The following is an 18,035-nucleotide window of genomic DNA, read 5'->3' as shown; positions in this document are numbered from 1 at the left end:
ATCCCAGCCACCCACTGAGCAGCAGCAGACACCCAGTGTGAGGGGTAAGAAACGGTCTCATGAACCTAAGAACCTAAGGGGAAGGAAAACAAAGCAGTGGGAGTGGAAGGGTTCTGCAGCCAAACAGTGGCAGGTCCCAATGAGATTTGAACTCAGCTTGCAGGACTCCCCAGGGCTAAGGGCTGTTCCTTACACCATGGGACCTGCACCAACCACCACTCCCTCAGCTGGAGCACCAGCTCATGCCCACTGGGACCAGCTTTGCTTGTTTTCTTTCCACTCAGAGCCCCCTTCTTCTCCTGGGCAGCAAGGAGCATCCCTGGGACAAACCCAGGCCTCTGCCTCTGCCTCCCCATAAGCAGCCCCACCCCACAGGATTTGGCAGAACAAGGGGCAGCAGGGGGGGGGGGGGAGACTCTCCTCAACCCCTGAATCCCAGAGCTTCTGGTCTGCCTCCCTCAGCTTGGCTTCCATTCCTGCCTTGCTTCCTCCTTGGACCAGCAGGAAGAGCTGACCCCATACCTAGCCTCCCAGGCACAGGTTGGGCAGCAGGAGCTGCGCTTTCCTGGTCACCAAGGGGAGCTGCAGTGAAAGCAGACACACTGTTTCTGCCTGGCTGTGAACCAACTACCTTTTGCATGTTAGGCAAACATCATACCCACTACACCACAGAAAGCTACGAAAGTGCTTATCTTGGCTAACTATTCTGTTACTAACTCTTTTTCCAGCACCATGATGGGGAGGGGAAAACACCTTTTCATGGAAAATTGCTGTGAGCTTTGAGTCTGGCAATTAATCCGTATAATTAGTATAAACAATTAGTAACACACATACTAAATGGAAACAAATCTGCCTACAACAAGTCACAGCTGGAGAGCTCTCTAAAAACATCCACTCCATGTAGAGCCACAAATGGGATGTTAGAAATTATTTTTAAAGGCCTTGACAATAAGACAGTGACTATCATATTACATCTCTGTAAATCCATGCTGTGCCCACAACTTGAGCACTGACTGGAAATGTGGTTGCCTTACCCCCCGCCCCCAACAAAAAACCCATACCTTGGCATTGGAAACTTCAGACAAGCACAACAAAAATGATGAAAGGTTTGGATCAGTTGCCACATGAAGAGAGATTGGAACTTTTCATCTTAGAAAGATGGAGACAGAGTGGAAATAAAATAGAGGTTTATAAATCATGGCTGTTTTGAGACTGTAAATAAGCAAAGGTATTTTTCTTGTTCCCATAATAGAAGAACTAAGGATGCATCATGATATTAGCAGGTTGAAAACAAACAAAAGGAACAATTTCTTCACACAACGCACAGTCAACCTGTGGAACTCCTTGCCAGAGGATGTTGTGAAGACCAGGACTATAGGGACATGTGTATACTTGGAAACTATTTTGAAATTGCTTAAATCAACATAATAACTTCCAGTCTAAGAAAATAGAAATAGCGTGTCCTCAGTATGGGGAAGCCTCAGATTTAGTCTGAGACAGGCTCTGTTACTGTTCATTTCTGGGGGCATGGAATTAAAAACAGAGACGCAAGGCTGGGAGCAGTTGAAGCCAAGAGCCCTGTTCTACTGTGTCAACAATCTCTGAGGTGACATGAAATCCCCTCTCCCACTTCTAACCCTGAAATATCATCAACTTTATTATGTCATTACCAGCCTCTTGATACAACCTTTGAACTCTGACTGCAGATATTGGCCTGCCAGAGATGGAGAGATGCCAAAAGAGACTAAGCCACATTGACTAAGGCTTCTGCCAAAGCCCGGGATTGAACCAGGGACCTTTAGATCTTCAGTCTAACGCTCTCCCAACTGAGCTACTTTGGCAACGGCTGCAAGTTTTCTGAGACCCATGTTTCTCTCAGGCATATTTTTCTCTCAGCAGAATACAAGAGAGATGCTGCTGCCAGTGGACCTGCAAGGCAAGATGAGCTTTGCCTGCCCCCCTCAGCCTGACTTGCACTTGGCCCCATTCCTGCCTTTCTTCCCGGGGTGTCCCAGTGGCTGAAAGGGACTGTGGCTGCCAATGCAGGGAAGAAGATGGGTGGCGGGTCATGTTCCCTCTGAGATTTTCCATCCATGGCTGGAGTGAGTTTCATAATGTGCACCACTAGTGAGGTCGTTTGCGCTTGTGCGGATGTGCGCTACTGTGGTACCCGCCAGTTGCTTACAAACAGCTTAGCTAAATATAGCTTGATAATTGTATAGAAGAAAAATACTGAAACAAGGGATGTCATTCCCAGCCTCTTGGTACAGTCTTTGAACTCTGACTGCAGGGCTAGGTCTACACTGGCGGGTTCTTGCTCAAGAAATCTTAAAACCGGCCCCTTCTCCTGTCACTGGAAAGATGGGGCCGTTCCTTGTGGGAAAAGAAGTGGGTGTGTCAGGAGGGGGATTTGAGCTCAAACCTCCCCACAGACCAGAACCCCCCACTGGAAGCAAGAAAGAGCCAAGTCAGGAAGTTGAGAGCACTTGGCTCCTGCTACCCTGTCATAGGGGCATGAAAAGACTTGGTGTAGCCAGTCTGGGTAGCTCAGTTAACAAAACAACATAAGGCTCTTAATCTCAGGGTCATGGGCTCAAGCCCCATCTGGGTGATGCCCTTCTTTAACTCACATTCTCAGTCTACAAGCAATTCACTCTCAGTTTTCACCAGGGTTTTAGAAAGAAAAAGTCTAGTCCTAAAGTCCAGCTTTAGTAGAACCTGAGAGAGAGAACCAACTGCAATTTCCATCTTCTGAGGAGAAGGGAAGAGGATTTTCTTCTCCTCAGTTCTAGCCACATCAGCCCGGGGGGGGAGAAAAAATAACCCTCCGCCCGCTGATTGTCCCCCGTTAGCTTCTGTAGCTTCACCTCCTTCCACAGCAGCTCCAGCTTTGAGCTACAAATCTCAAGGGGCTGGTGAGGAAATGAGGAGCTGGCAGCTCGGGTTAGTGGATTCCCTGAGAACAAGAGGTGGAGCGTTCACAAGGTGCAGTCCCCTTTTAGAAAGAGCTAGGAACAGAACAGTCATGCCAGTTCCACGAGCGCCAAAGTGTGTTTCTGTGGTGTAGTGATTAGCATGTTTGTGTAACACACAAAAGTTCCCTGGTTCAAAACCAGCCAGAAACCCAACATCTTCTCTTATTGCTAGTGCCCAGGTAAGTGCAGCCTATGCCTGCGATGAGCCCAACTCCCACGTGACAGAGAAAGGTGATGTTAGCTGATAATGCCCTTTGGTGCCAGCCTAGGAAGGGGAGATGAATCAGGCCAGGCAGCTGCTGGAGGCTTGTGGTTTGGCCTCCCCTGCCCTGGGAGGCTGGTGCATTGGGCCGGCTCTGCCTGCTGCCTCCCTTGTGTGACTTGCCCAGTGTCCACAGGCCAAATGTCGGAAAAGCCTCTTCCAAAAAAAGCAGCATAAAATGTTGCACAAATTGAGTTTTGAAATGTGCGTAGGTTTTCCAGAAGAGCAGTGCAGTGTAGACACAGCCTGAGTGTTGCTCAGCACTAGTAGAGACAGGGAGGGACAAAATGGTCTAACGGCACCTGCAGCCTTTCAGAACAACCCCCAGCCCCAACCCCAAGAACCAGCCCTTCACTCCATCCTCACTGGGGTCTGCTGGGAACTGTCTGGACTCATTCCACCCCAGTTTCACCCTAAGGATTGCCTGGTCTGTAAAAACTGCCCTGGAAATGAGAAAGCAGCTAAAGTGACACTCATGGGACTGGAACCCACAATCTTCAAATGACTTGGTGGGTTCACTTTAACTATTGTAGCTTAAAAGTGCAACATGTTTTCTATTGCACCACAGAGAGTGCTGAATTTGAGATCTCCATTCTCTAGAACAGGGGCTGGACTTGATGGCCTTCTGAGGTCTCTTCCAGCTCTATGGTTCTATGACTCTCTGCTTTGCAGAATGGCAATTGCTGGGGGCAAAGAAAGGGGAGCCAGGTCTGTCTCTTTTGGGAGAGCAGGTAGGAAGAGGGAGGGGGCCACTGAGCCCCGACAGTGAAAATAAGGGATGAGAACTGAGCTGCAGTTGGAGAACATGGGCATTGAGTGCTCACTTCACATGTGAGAGGCAGTGGGATCGATGCCCACATTCTCCAGTGGTAAAGATTTGCTCTTTCTTTTCCACAGACAGAGCCAGCCAGGGGCTGTTTCCAAGGGGTCCTTCTCTTCCCATAAGGCAATGGGCTGGTTTCTGCAGTGCAGGGGGTGTCACATTTGCCTCACAGGGAGCAGTTCCCTGGCTAAAAGTCAGGCAGGCAAAGTCCAGCCTGTAACACCCAGCAGAGGGGATTTGCCTGCCTGGGGAGAGTGGGAATAGACCAGCACTTGGGAGCTTGGCTGCCAGCTGCTTAGCACATCTGGACACAGAAGAATCCCAAGACTTGGTTCTGCCAGGCTCCAGTTTCCCCTCTTCTGTTTCTTTTCAGCTCCCTGCAAACTGCCTCCCAGCTGTGGGTGAGGCTGATTGTGTGTGAAACCAGCCGCGCTTTGGATGATTTTGTTAATTGTTTAAAAAGCCTTATGCACCTCTTCTGCCTGGGGAGGTGTCTGTAATAGACGCCTAGTGTGACATCACCCTGGGGTTTTACCCCTTTAACCTCACCCAGAGAGTCCCGACAAGTCCACTCCTGTGTCAAGTGTTCACATGTCTCATATCTGAGGAAACTCCTCCTCCCTTTTTCCTGCCAGTCCTTCCCGAGCAAGCTCTACCCTTCTGTGCCAATATACCAATAAGTGTATTATCCCACCACATCCCTGTGATACCAACTTCCTGCTTATTACCCATAGTCCTGTGTGTGTATACGAGCATCTAAGACACAGATTAGATTTTGCTTCCCAGTGGTTCCGCATCCTTCCTTTACCTCTGCTGTTACAGCCCCTGCTGTCTCCCATTTCTGGCCCATCTCCCAGGTGTCCATGTTGTTCACTTACCTCTGGGCTTTGGGCACCTGCCCCCATCAAACCTAGTTTAAAGCCTCCTCACTAGGTGAGCCAGTCGGCACCCAAATACTCTTCCCTTCCTCAACAAGTGAACCCCACCCCTGCTGAGCAGCCCTTCCTGCAACAGCATCCCATGGGCAAGGAAGCCAAAGCCCCCTGCCCACGGAGCTGCAGCTTTCTGTGCCCAGGAAGCCAGACACCGCTTGGGCTCGATGGCTGTGGGGAATGGGGAATGGCTGCACTTTGGGAGTCAAAAGTGTTGTGTGGAAACATAAAGAGCCATTTTAAAAAGGTTTTGGAGGAGGGCACTATGGCTTAGTTGGCTAAAGCACCTGCCTCATAAATGAAAGATCCTGGGTTCAAGTCCCTGTGGTGCCTTTCTAGGACACAGAAGAGGCCTCCCCTGGCCACCCATGGAACTGCTGGTTCAGAAAAAGGCTGATTGGGGAGGAGTGTTGGGAAGAAGGAAACCACAATCCTGGAGCAGGTGCAGAGGCTGCTGTGACTGACAGGCAGGGCTCTGACTGCACTTACTGAGACAGAAAAGCCAGCCCCACACATCCTTGTGTTTTCCTGAGGAGCTCAGAGCCTGAGGGTGAAACCTCTGCAGCCATGGAGAGTCAGGGTCTGTGGGCATCAGGAGCTTTTCACCTGTGGGGGAGAAACCTCTTGTGGTTTCTTTCTTTTCCACTCAGCCTTTTTCCTGAACCAGCAGTCCCATGAGAGGCCAGGAGAGGCCTCTTCTGTGTCCCAGAAGGGCATAAGTAAATGTGAGCAAAGGCTGAACAAGGTACCAGTGGTAACTGAACCCAGGTGCTGTTGTTTATTAGGTAAGTGCTTTAGCCAGCTAAGCCACGGTGCCCTACTCAGACCCACCTCTAAACTGTTCTACTGTATGGTCCCAGACAACACCATTGTCTCACAAATTTTGGCCATTCCCCATTTCCCTCCTGCCTTCCCACCCTGGTGGTGTCTGGCTCCCTGGGCACAGAAGGCTACAGCTCAGTGGGCAGAGGCTCTAACGTGCACATCTCCCCCAGCACCTGGGACTGTGGCGTTGCCTTTGAGGTTCTACAGGGTTGTGGGAGGGAGAAACGCAGCAAACTTTGATTTTCTGGCTTGTAAACCCCTTGGTCTCAGGGTTTAGGTTGGAGTCCCGAGGTGGGGGCCCGGCATCCTTCAGTTTGGTCCCTTCCTGAGAGCACAAAATTGACAACAGAGAATTCCTTTGCCCCGCAGCAATCTCTGTTGGCCAAAGGGTTAGCAACCGAATATTTGCCCAAGCATAAGTGCAGTAGCAGAAAACTTTTGTATTTGTGTTTCTGTGGTGTAGTGGTTATCACGTTTGCCTAACAGGCAAAAGGTGCCTGGTTCAAAGCCAGGCAGAAACACAGCATCTTCTATTATTGCACTTCCCCTGGGTGCCCACAAGGCAATTCCAGGGCCTGCCACCGGGTGCAGGGTTTGGCAGCATGTGTGCTGGCTTTCAGGAGCTTGTGGGAGACAGCTCAGCAGGTTAGGCTGAGATAGGAGGACGCGGAGGGGGAGGCCTGAGACTTCTCAGTGGTGCCTTGCCTGAGACCAGGTCATTGCAGCCACGCAGTCCAGGGCCCACCCTCCAAGTGCCACTACTGTGGCTGTGCACCTTCGGGGCAGTGTGGCTGTCACCTTTGGGGCAAGTGGACACAAAGCCACATAAAGTCCTGCCTCATGCCCAGACCCCAGCCACCCCATTCCCCTCCCTTTCTTCTCACCCAGCACCCCCAGCTTCCTTTGACACCCTCCCTTGTTCCTGCTCCCCCACCCTGCTCCTTTATCCACATTGCTTCTGCTCCCTTTCTCCTGGCCACACACGGCTCCTTGGCGCTTCTCAAGCCAGGCCCTGCAAGGAGCCACCAGGGCAGGAACCAGCCCTTGGTGCTCGGCTTGCACCGGATCTGGTAGTTTCCCACCACATCTCACCTGAGAAGAGGTGACTTGTTCTCCTTCCTTCTGACCTTACGTCTCCGCTCCCTTCAAAGGTCTCCGCTGCCTCGGGACCCACCTCCTCAGGGCGCTGCCCCTCTGCCCCTGGGCTGGGAGTGGGAGACTCCACAGTCTCTGCACGTGGGCTGAGAAGTCTCCCTGGGACTCGTCTGATGATGGCGTTAGTCAGCCCGATGGCCAGCTGGATCCATTCCATACCGCTGCCCGAGAGGGGCTTTACAAGTGCCCAGTGTCCATTGGTATTTCCTGGGGCTCTGTGTAGGGGATTGGGCTTGGCCATCTTTTCCACGGGAAAAGCCTCTTCTTTGGAACAGCAGCTCACACGAGTTCATGGAACTTCTTCTTCTCAGCTTGGGAAAGGGACAACTCAGGGGCGATGGGACAGAGGTTTATGTAATGATGACGGGGTGCAGAAAGCAATAAGAATTTTTTTTCTCCTACTGAAGACCCCCAGTGAGAGAATGAAACTGGTAAGTAACCAAATGAAAAATAAACCAAAAGGAAGCATTTTTGCACCCAGTGGAACTCCTTGCCAGTGGATGCTGTGAAGGTGAAATCTACAAGAAGATCCAAAACAGAACTGGATAATTTAATGCAGGAAAGGTCAATCAATGGCGTTTAACCTGGATGGACAGGGAAGGTGTCCCTAGCTGGTATATTCTAGAACCTAGGAATGGGCGACAGGAAGGATCACTTAATGATTGTCTGTCCTGAGGATTCCCACTGGGCAATGGAATTGGCTGCTGTTGTGAGACAGGATCCTGGGCTAGTTGGGCAACTGGCATGGCCCAGTCTGGCTGTTCTGATGTTCTATTTGGTTTCTGTTCTTGTCCCCTCTGGGCAAGGGAGAATGGACCCTCGTCCTGAAGGGAACAGAAAGTGGCCTGTGAAAGGCTAGTGTAGGTAAGGAAAGGTGCTTTTTTTTGTTGTGTATCCCTGATGGTGTAGTGGTTAGGATTCAGTACTTTCACAGCTAACACTTGGGTTTGATTCCCAGTTGGGGAAACCAGCCTCAGTTCTCACATGACAGCTGCCTATTTGTTCATCTTACCTCATTGTTACAGCAGCTGTGACCCAAGAAGTTCACTCAGGGCTCCTTTCCCACTCTGGCATGATAAATGCAGAAGTGGGGGCCAGCAAGTGTACCCCAAAGCCTTATCTACCAGGCTTTGGTATAAAATTTCCCCCCAAGATCTTAAAACCCTAGATCTTGGGAATAAAACTTCCGCTGCCACCACCCAAATGTTGATAAAGAAATCAGGGGAAAGATCATTTGGGAAATCTTACCCCTAAAACAAAAATCAGGGCATACAATTAACCACTGCCAGGTTCATAAAAAGAAAAGAAAGAACTTTTATTATTACAACAATATTCCTGTTGCAAACATAATGACTAGATAGGGAGGTAACAAAATATACTCATGGAGAAACTCCATGGGCCTAGAACTTAGTTACAAAGAAAAGCCAAAACATCTTTTAAACAGTGCCAGATCTCAGATCCCATACCCAATCCATAAAACAATAAAACCTAACGAAACTACCTAAACTTTACCCTACTTACAGAAAATGAAGAATGGTGTCTTGGAGAGAGAGAGACATGCTTGTCCCTCTCTGTAGCTGCAGAGAACTCTCCCAGAGAGACAAAAGGACAAAGGAAAAACCCAAATTCCTTTGTCCCAGTTTGAAAAATCCCACCTACATTCTTATTGGTCTCTCCACCTGGCTAGGTGTAGTTAACCCCTTAATCCCCAGGCTGCTGGCTAATCCTCATAATCATGACACCCTCACTGCCAAGACAGCACCTGCCATTTTCACAAGCCCTTCAGAAGGGGCAGAGCTGGTCACTCATACTGCTCCTCCTGCCCCTCCCCTCTCCTGTGTTGGCAGCCCTGGCAGCCCTGCAGGAAGCCCAGCACAGTGTCAGGTCGGCACAAGATCCATTGGTTCAGTTTGGTTGTTGAAGGAGACAACACAGAACTGGCTCCAGCCCCCACTCAGTAACCTGGGGAAATGACCCACCAGGCCTGGGCCCCTCGGAGAGGCAACGATTCCCCACTGGCCAGGGCAGAGCCTCCCTCTCACACAGTCATGGAGGCTTCTCCCCCTGGTCCTGCCTCCCCCTTCACTCAGCTCTCACTGCTCGGTGCTGCCAGGGAGGGGCCTCACTGCGAGAGCTGCCTGGGCAGGTTCCTGCCACAGAGACACGTCCCAGAGCAGGACGGATGCTCAGACCGACACTGAGTGTTGCTCAGCGCTGGGGTGAGACAGGGAAGGACAAAAGGGTCTAACGGCACCTGCAGTCTTTCAGAACAGCCCCGAGTCCCACCCCCAAGTACCAGCCCTTCCCTCCACGCTCGCTGGGCTCCACCGGGCACTGCCTGGACTCTGGCCTCCCCGGTGCCAGCCGAAGGGCTCTGGAGAAGACATGGCAGCTCTGTGGAAGGATCTGGGAGGTGTGTGGGTTCAGGTGGGGGGCAGAGGATTTGGTTTACGTGGGGCACCAGTGCATTGAGGGAAGGGGGGGTTGGGGTGCCAGAGGCAGGCTCTGGCTGGGAGACTTACCTGGCTCACTCCCGGCCAGTAGCCCAGCACATTTCTCAGGCAGCCTGCCTTGCCCCCACACAGGCTGCAGGGGCCATGTGGGTCAGTGAATAAGAGCCTGAGTGGAGGGGGGATGGTGCTTCACATGGCCAGAAACCAGCCAATGGGATTGTGTGCCAGGAGCAGGGATACTAAAAGCTTCACTCAGCTCTCAGGGTTTGTCTACACAGTGCGCTTGTTTTTCAATAGCTTGTTTCAAAGTAACACGTCCACACTGCAGGGAAGCCTCGACTTAGAGCCCCAGGAGGCACTGGGGAGTAAGTACTTTGACTGGCCCTGGGCAGGAGCTATTTCGAAATAGCTGCAGTGGAGTAGCCACTCTGACTATTGCAAAATAGCTATGTTGGAAGAGGCGCTATCCCTCGGGCAATGGGGTTTACATATTTGGAACTAAGCCGCGGTGGCTTTTGGGGTGAGTGAGTAGGAAGAGGGAGGGGCCACTGCAGCCACTTGGCCCTCTGCTTGCAAAAACAAAAAAACAGGAAACTGCTAGTCACTGGAGAATGTGGGTATCAATACCACTACCTCTTGCTTGCTAAGAAATTGCTCTACCACTTGAGCTAATTCCTCCACTGTCAATTTAGTGAATCTTTCAGTGACTCTTCCCTTCTCCACAGGGACATCTTCTAGGTCAGTTAGTCGTGGGAAAGGAGAAGGCTCCAACAAGGCTCCTCCTCACACTCATTCTTGTGACTCCCATTCTCCCTCTGACCTCAGGAGCAGATCTCAAGGAGACTCCCTGCAGCAAAGCCATGGGCGGGGGGGGCTCTGAGATGGCCCCTGCCCTGCAGCCTGTCCCACCTGGCCACTGTCATGGACTCTCTGTGAAGTCATCACTTCCCAACCTCCTTTAGCCAATAAGCTGAGGAGCTGCAAAAGGCCCTTGTGATGTCACTGCCACACCCTCCCCTGCCCTCCCAGGCTAATGTCCTGCCCCAGGCAGCCCCTTTGCCTGGCTGAGCTGCTCCCAGGGGTGAAAGTGACACATTTCTTTCAGGGCCTGTTCTATTGGGCAGCATCCCTTGGGCCGGGGGAGGTTCAAGGCAGAACCAAGGGGGGTTTCAGTAAAGCTACATGTGAATGGGTCCATCTAGCAACCACTGCCAGCCACACACACAGGGGGAGGTTTTTGTTCAAGTGCAACATGCAGTGCAGACATATGTTGTAGGGGCTGGGTGGGACAGCCAAAAGTGTCAGGTGCCAAAGTAGCTCAGTGGGTAGAATGTTAGACTGAAGATCTAAAGGCCCCTGGTTCAATCCCAGGCTTTGGCAAAAGCCTTTGTTCCTGAGGCTTGTCCCTTCTTTGGCTCCTCTGTGAATAGCCCAGCTGTGCCTCCTGGAAGGGCCTTGTCTGCCCTGTTGCTCCACCTAGGAGCCAGCAAGTCCTGCCCCTCCTCTGCCAGGGAAGGGAAAAGGAGCTCTCCTTAGAGCAGCATGGAGCCAGCCCCCTTGGAACACCTGCCCTTGCGCTGCCAGCTGAGCTATTGAAGCACCTCTCTCCCTGCTGCTTTGTCCATCCTGGCAGGAACAGAATCCTGGACTCACCCAATCAGGCCGGTGCCCAATAACCACAGACAGATGTGCACATCCGCACGCTGGCAGCAGCTGTTGTGGGACTCTGTAAATCCACCACTAGACCTGAGTCCCCACATGCCAGGCAGCCCGAGGGAGGGCTCTGGGGTCTCAAGCAGAACAGAGTCTCGGACAGGGGGGCTCTCAGCAAACTGGGCTTTCAGAGCACAGGGGAAGTTTGGGGGTTGGTTGCTTGTCTCCTTACTTTGTCCCATTTCCTGTCTCTTTTCCTGAGCTGACCCAGAGGCTAAAAGGCTGAAAGGGACGGTGGCTGCTGATGGGTGGGGCGGGGGGGGGGGGGGAGAAGAAGGACCCGGCAGAAAGAGGGGCCACCCAGCAATTGCTCTGATGAGGCCATCACCGGTGGCCTGTGGGCCTAGGCGAGCTAGGCAGCTGCCTAGGGCACCGCTAGCCCGGGCGCCCGATGATGACGTCACGGCCATTGACCACAGTGCAGGCAGGGTCCCCGAATGCGCTGCCCCGCCTAGGGTGCCATCTGCTGCAGCCAGCCTCCGGCCGCTCCTGGAGACCATAACATGTGAAGGGGGAATTTTCACTGCTTCTGTCCTTTGGGGTGGAATCCCAGCTCCCCCAGGGTTCAATGCAAGAAGACAGCCCAGCAGGGACTGAAACCCACTGCTCCATATGAGGTTTGAACTCACAACTTTAGCCTGTCTTTTGGGTGCATTGTCTTATAAGTACCCAGTGCTGACCAATTGCACCACTAGAGCCACTTTTGAAAGATCTTTCTACAAAGTCCTTAGATTGAAAAAGTCAAGAAGCACAAAGTAGAATTGGAGGAGAGGGGCAAGAAGATTGACTCTCAGATTTGCACAAACCAACACCTCACCAGCAGGCCACACTGAGATTTGAACTCAGATTGCAGAAATTAAAGTCCTGCCGCTTACATCATGGAACCATCACACAGCCCCATGTTTGAGTTTCTCAGCTGGTAGCTGATACTCTGCTCTCTTTGCTTTTTCCATTCAGTGGCTTCACCTCTCCAGACCCTGCCCATCTGTATGTGGTCTCAAGGGAACTATCTGGCTCCCTCTCCGGCAGAGGAAGGAGAAATGTTGCCATGTGTTACACATGTTGGCACCGTACAGACCCCGGTCCTGGGTCCCCTGCCCTGAGCTCCATGGGACAGGGAGAAACTCCAGGAGATAGTTCTCCTGGGATCACGTCGCACATGGATCCAAAGGATGAGGGGACCCAGACTCACCCTGTGGCCAGGGATGTGGGTTCCTAGAAGCTCCCACCTAGAAAGGACTCAGCTGCAGGGGAGAGGGGGTTGCCAGGAAGAAACTGGGGAGGAATTGGATGGCAGAGGAGTTGCAGAAGTTTCTGGGAGGGGGCGAGTGCAACTTCTTGGCTCTTGGGTTAAGTTCAAGAGCAGCAAAGGAGCTGCTGGACACTCCGCATGGCCCATGGGAAAGAGCTGTTCTCATGTTTCAGGTGGTCAAGTGTAGCTTCTCCGCTATTTGGCTGTGATCAAGCACTTCCTGCCTATTGGCAAACAATGGTGAAAGTCCCAGCAGTGGGACCCACTTGTGCCATTAAAGTGATAACTCTGTAAGGAGCTTCATCACGCCATTGTCATTTTGCATTGGCTGGGAATTGAACCCAGGTCAACTGCTTGGAAGGCAGCTATGCTCACCACTATACCACCAATGCCTGTGCCTGTTTCCTGCAATGGTTGTGGAATCTGGGATGGAGACACCTGGGCGGCAGCAGCCGCAGCTTCAGGACAACAACCCTGATGACCAGCAGCGCCAGGATGAGGATTCCAGGAATGCTATGACCCTCGCCCTGGAACCAGTCCCCCAGATGCAGGAGGCCTCCCAAACATCTTCGGGCACACGGGAGGGAACATCAGGTGAGTGCTGTGAGGTTGCAACACACACAGGGCAGGGAGGCAGGAGCACAGGGGATGATGCACTATCGTGAAGTGTCATGCTGATCGTAGGTGGGGGGACACCACACATGACCGACCCCATAGAGGGCCGTCCTCCCCCCGCCATCTGTGCAAGGCACCACCTGCTCCTGCAGACAGTACTGCCAGAGAGTAATTTCCCAAAACTTGAGGTAAAGCCAGAAGGAAAATGGGGATGTAGCTCAGTGGTAGAGTACTTGACTGCAAATCAAGTGTTCCTTGCTTCAATTCCTAAGTGTCCCCTTAAGAGGTTGAGCAAATTCACTTAAACCTTTGCAGCTCCATGTGTCACATCTTGGATTTCTGTTGTGCAGGGATTCTTAAACTGACCACAAACCCCTAATGTGTTCCTGCGTCAATGCATGTAAACCAGGCAAACTCATCTCTCAACTGAAACCAGTTCAAACCTGCTGTGTGTCTGGTTTCTATTCCCATCAATTAAACAAGGCTGAGATCTGAATGCCTATTGGCAGGTCCTTGGTCTCCATGGGCTGTGCTGTGCAGAAGAACAAGAACCACGCCTAGCGGGGGAGGAATGGCCACAATCAATCTTATGGAGTTTGATTTAGCAAGTCCAACTAAGACTCACGAAATCAGATCCAGAGGGTACTCCACCAGCGTCCAGTACTTCTGCTCTTTGCTTCCTTTGGGTTCCCGCAGCAGGGACACAGCCAGGCTCAAGTGAAGGAAGCCAACTCTCGCTACGTAGGGTATGTTTACACTTGCACCCTCTTTTCAAAAAGGGATGCAAATGTAAAGATTCAAAACTGTAAATGAAGCTGGGATTTAAATATCCCGCACTTCATCTGCATAATCACATGATGGTGCTATTTCAAAATAAAAAGGCTGTGTAGATGCAGTTATTTCTAAAGAAAACCCTTCTTCCAAAATAACCATTACACCTCATTTTATAATGGATAAGTCACACAAGGGAGGCAGCAGGAGAAACCCACCCCATCACACAACCTCCAGGGCAGGGGAGGCCACACCACATGCCTCCCATAGGTGCCTGGCCTGACTCATCTTACTTCCCCAGGCTGGCACCCAGGGGCATCCTCAGCTGTATCACCTCCCTCCCCGCCCCCGCCCCCCATCACATAGGAGTTGGGCTCATTGCAGGTACAGGAGCTGCACTTATCTGGACACCAAAGAAAGCCACAATAGGCGAAAAGGCTGTAACGCTGCCTGGCTTTGAACCAAGAACCCTTTGGGGAATGAGGCAAACTTGATAAACTCTACACCACAGAAACAGCTTTGAAGGGGGCTCTTCTATACTTAAACTTGGACAAAAATTCTGTTACTAACTCTTTGGCCAACTCAGATTGCTGCAGGGCAAAGGAATTCTCTGTTATTAATTCTGTGCCCTCAGGAAGGGACCAAACAGGAGGAGATTGGGCTCCCATCTGGATCTCCAACCCAAACACTGAGACCCAGGGGTTACCAAGCCAGATCATCAATGTTTGCTCCACTTCTCCTTCTCCATCACTTTGCCAAACCTCAAAGGCAACTCTACAATCCAAGCGGCTGGGGGAGATGTGCATGTCAGAGCCGCTGCCCACTGAGCTGTAGCTTTCTGTGCCCAAGGAGCCAGACACCGCCAGGGCTGGAGGGAACTGGGAGTCAAAGGTGTTGTCTGGGACGATAGAGTAGAACCATTTTATGACTGCTTTTTTGTGTTTGTTTGTTGAGCTTGGTATGATGGCTTAGCTGGTTAAATCACTTTCCTTATCAGTAAAAGATCCTGGATTCAATTCCCCCGGGTGCCTTGTTGTAACCTTTGCTCACATTTTCCTGGGACACAGAAGAGGCCTCCCCAGGCCACCCATGGCACTGCTGGTTCAGGAAAAGGCTGATTGGGGAGGAGTGTTGGGAAGAAGGAAACCACAAGCTTGGAGCAGGTGCAGAGGCTGCTGTACCTGGCACTGGCAAGGCAGGGCTCTGACTCCAATTGCTGGGCCAGGAGAGCCAGCATCACACACTCTTGTGATTCCCTGGGGGTGTCAGTGTCTAGAGATCCTGTGAGTGCAACCTCTGCAGCTCCTGCAGCCACAGAGAGTAACTCTTCTTCTCCCTCCCTTGGGATGGGCAATGGCAACACATGGAGCAGCTGGGAGAAAAGTCCCAGAGAGCGGACCCATGGCTAAGCTGCCCAGGCACCTGCCAGGTTCGGGGGAGGTGAGGGAGGCAGCCCCTAGTGGTGCCTGGCCAATATGTCTGCTCTTCCCACCATCCCGCCTTACATAACTGGAATTGGCTTCCTTCAGTCGAGCTTGGCCATGTCCCACAGTGAGAAGCCAAAGGGAGCAAAGAGCAGATGTACTGGAAGCTGGTGGGGATGCCCTCTAGGTTTGATTTAGTGAGTCTTAGTCATTCCTCCCTCGAAGGAGGAGAGCAGCGTGGACACACCCTGTGTGAAAAGAAGGGAAGAGGACACTCCTGTCACTGGGGAACAGGGTGCATGGATCCCAGTCTTTCTTGCAAAAAATGGAACAGCTGAGCACTTTGCAGAGAACAGGCCAGAGCCCTGCTGGGAGGAGGCTCTGGCCATGGACTTTCCTCCCCTCTCTGTTACCTCCTGCACCTGGGGCTGAAAGGGATGCTGGGTGCCCAACAGTTCTGCCCAGCTGCCCTCCCCAGTGGGAACAGAAAATGCTCATGGAAGGGCTCACACATTGTCCCCAATGCACTGGCCTGAGGGCCTGAATTCTTGCTGCCCCTGGGTGCACCCAAATGCCCCTTCTGGGGGGGCAGGTTCCTCAGCTCACACCCCTCCTGTCTCACTTGGTGCCATGAGAACAAAGCTTGCAAAGGGGTTTGAATTCCCTCCATCTCCCCTTCCTGCAGCGCTAAAAGAAATCCTAAACCCGGACATTTCTCCTGTCGCTGGAAAGATGTCCCTTTTATGGGGTACAAAACAGTATACAGCCTGGCTAGCTCAGTTGGTAGAGCATGAAACTCTTAATCTCAGGGTTCAAGCCCCATACTGGGTGAGGCCCTTCTTTAACTTACAGTCTCAGTTTGCAAACAATTCACTCTCAGCTTTCACTAGGGTTTTAGAAAGAAAAAGTCTAGTCCTGGGGTCCAGCTTTAGTAGAACCAGAGAGAGAACAAACTCCTCAATACTAGCTATATCAGCCCAGCGAGGAGAAAAAATAGCCCTCTGCCTGCTGATTGTCCCGTCAGCTTCTGTAGCTTCACCTCCTTCCACAGCAGCTCCAGCTTTGAGCTACAAATCTCAAGGGGCTGGTGAGGAAATGAGGAGCTGGCAGCTCGGTTGAGTCGCTTCCATGAGAACAAGAGGTGGAGAGTTCACAAGGTGTATTCCTCTCCCCTGCAGAGCAGGGTGTTAGAAAGAGCTAGGAACAGAACAGTTATCCAAGTTTCACTACCAAGTTGTGTTTCTGGTGTGAAGTGGTTATCATGTTTGCCTAGCATAGAAAGGTCCCTGATTCAAAGCCAAGCAGAAACACAGGCTATGTCTACACTTGCAGATTCTTGCGCAAGTATTATGCAAATGAGGCTAAGCGTGGAATATTGCCAAGCCTCATTTGCATACCTAATGAGCCACCATTTTTTTCAGCAGAGGCTCTTGCGTAAGAAGGAGCATCTACACTGCCCCTTCTTGCGCAAGAAAAACCTTCTTGTGCAATGCTGTTACACCTATTACTTTTCAGGAAGAACAGCATTGCGCAAGACAGTGTAGACGCTCCTTCTTATGCAAGAGCCTGAGTAAAACTGAGTAGGGTGAGCAGAGCCCCCCCCCCCCACACCCCTTTCTTCTGCCAAAGCTGGTGGGGTGGGGTTGGTTGAGTGGAGGCAGAGTCCTTTGCCTGTCTCAGGGCATCTCAGGCTCCTTGCATCCCAGGAGAAGAAGGGGGCTCCAGGTGGAAGGAAAACAAACAAAACTAGTTCCAGTGGGCATGGGATGGGGCTCTAGTTTGGCCCAGATGAGTCAGGAGTGTCTTGCGCAGGTCCCATGGTGTAAGAGGCAGCACTCCAGACTCTGAATCATACAAGCTGAGTTCAAATCTCAGTAGAGCCTGCTGTGGCTGGGCTAGTTACTACAAACCCCTCAAAATCCATCTTCTTTGGCTTCTTGTCCTGTAGGTTCCATAGAGAGGAATTTGTGCCCAAGTCTGAGAACACCTACCCCTGTGTCTGGCAGTCTGTGAGGGGCTGGGGCTCTAGAGATGCAGGGTCAGGCCTACATATGGCTGTACCTGTCTACATGTGGCAGCAACAGAGAGTCCTGAGTGCAAAAGGCTGAAAATTCAGCATCAAACCTGCCCCCTGCTGTGGGCCTGTAAGGTGACCACAACACTGCAGTGCTATTTTGGGGTACAGAGATACCTGTAATAACTATCCTGTGTGTTGTGTCCCCTGATTTTGAAATGCAATGGGCTCACTATTCCAATGTCCCTGTGAACCTCATTCCATGAGGCGTAAGGGACATTTCAGAACAGCAGGTTATTTTGATATTTAGTGCTGTGTAGACACTAAAGCGTATTTGAAAATAAGATCAAATTGACATCTTCTGTAGCTTGAGTCTCTGAGGCACACAAGAAACTGTAAAAAAGCACAGAACCCATGGGGAGATAACAAGGGGCTTTGTCACAAAGTGGAAGGCATAAACACAATTTGCCACGTAAACCCCCATTTCTTGCATATATTCAAAATCATAAAATGCATAGTCCTCCCCCTACTCTGGAGACAAGATATTATACATGTAAGACTCGTGGCCTTCTACGTTGTCTGTCTTTTGGTAACACTGGTGATGGAAGGGGGTAGGGTTAAGAGCAAGGCCTAAGGGAGGGGTGGGGCATCTGTCAAAACAATACAGCGATGAAACTTATCAAGGCGTTTACTACTGATACAGCACTTTCTGCAGGCTGCCTTCCAGGCTCTGCAGGAACCCAACCCCCAGGGCTTCTTGGAGACCTTCCTCAGGTATGTCAGGGAGTGACTACAGGACCTGGACATTGCCCGCAGCACTG

At 51.5% G+C, this 18,035-nt stretch overlaps 1 protein-coding gene and 4 non-coding genes across 5 annotated transcripts in view; 3 read left to right on the top strand and 2 right to left on the bottom strand.

Annotated features, from left to right (window-relative positions):
- Nucleotides 1-18,035, top strand: part of LOC142821620 (zinc finger protein RFP-like) — a 244,336-nt gene that overhangs the window by 196,221 nt on the left and 30,080 nt on the right. The window lies entirely within an intron of this gene.
- TRNAF-GAA (transfer RNA phenylalanine (anticodon GAA)) lies at nt 1,769-1,841 on the bottom strand. Its single transcript has one exon. It is a non-coding gene; the product is annotated as a tRNA-Phe (tRNA).
- TRNAV-AAC (transfer RNA valine (anticodon AAC)) lies at nt 6,266-6,338 on the top strand. Its single transcript has one exon. It is a non-coding gene; the product is annotated as a tRNA-Val (tRNA).
- TRNAF-GAA (transfer RNA phenylalanine (anticodon GAA)) lies at nt 10,733-10,805 on the top strand. Its single transcript has one exon. It is a non-coding gene; the product is annotated as a tRNA-Phe (tRNA).
- On the bottom strand, nt 12,711-12,782 carry TRNAG-UCC (transfer RNA glycine (anticodon UCC)). The gene has a single exon. It is a non-coding gene; the product is annotated as a tRNA-Gly (tRNA).

Source organism: Pelodiscus sinensis, chromosome 19 (genome assembly GCF_052426305.1).
Source record: "Pelodiscus sinensis isolate ZL-2025 chromosome 19, ASM5242630v1, whole genome shotgun sequence".
Classification (NCBI taxonomy): domain Eukaryota; kingdom Metazoa; phylum Chordata; order Testudines; family Trionychidae; genus Pelodiscus; species Pelodiscus sinensis.
The sequence above is the reverse complement of the archived record's forward strand: the minus strand, read 5'-3'. Positions and strand labels throughout refer to the sequence as shown.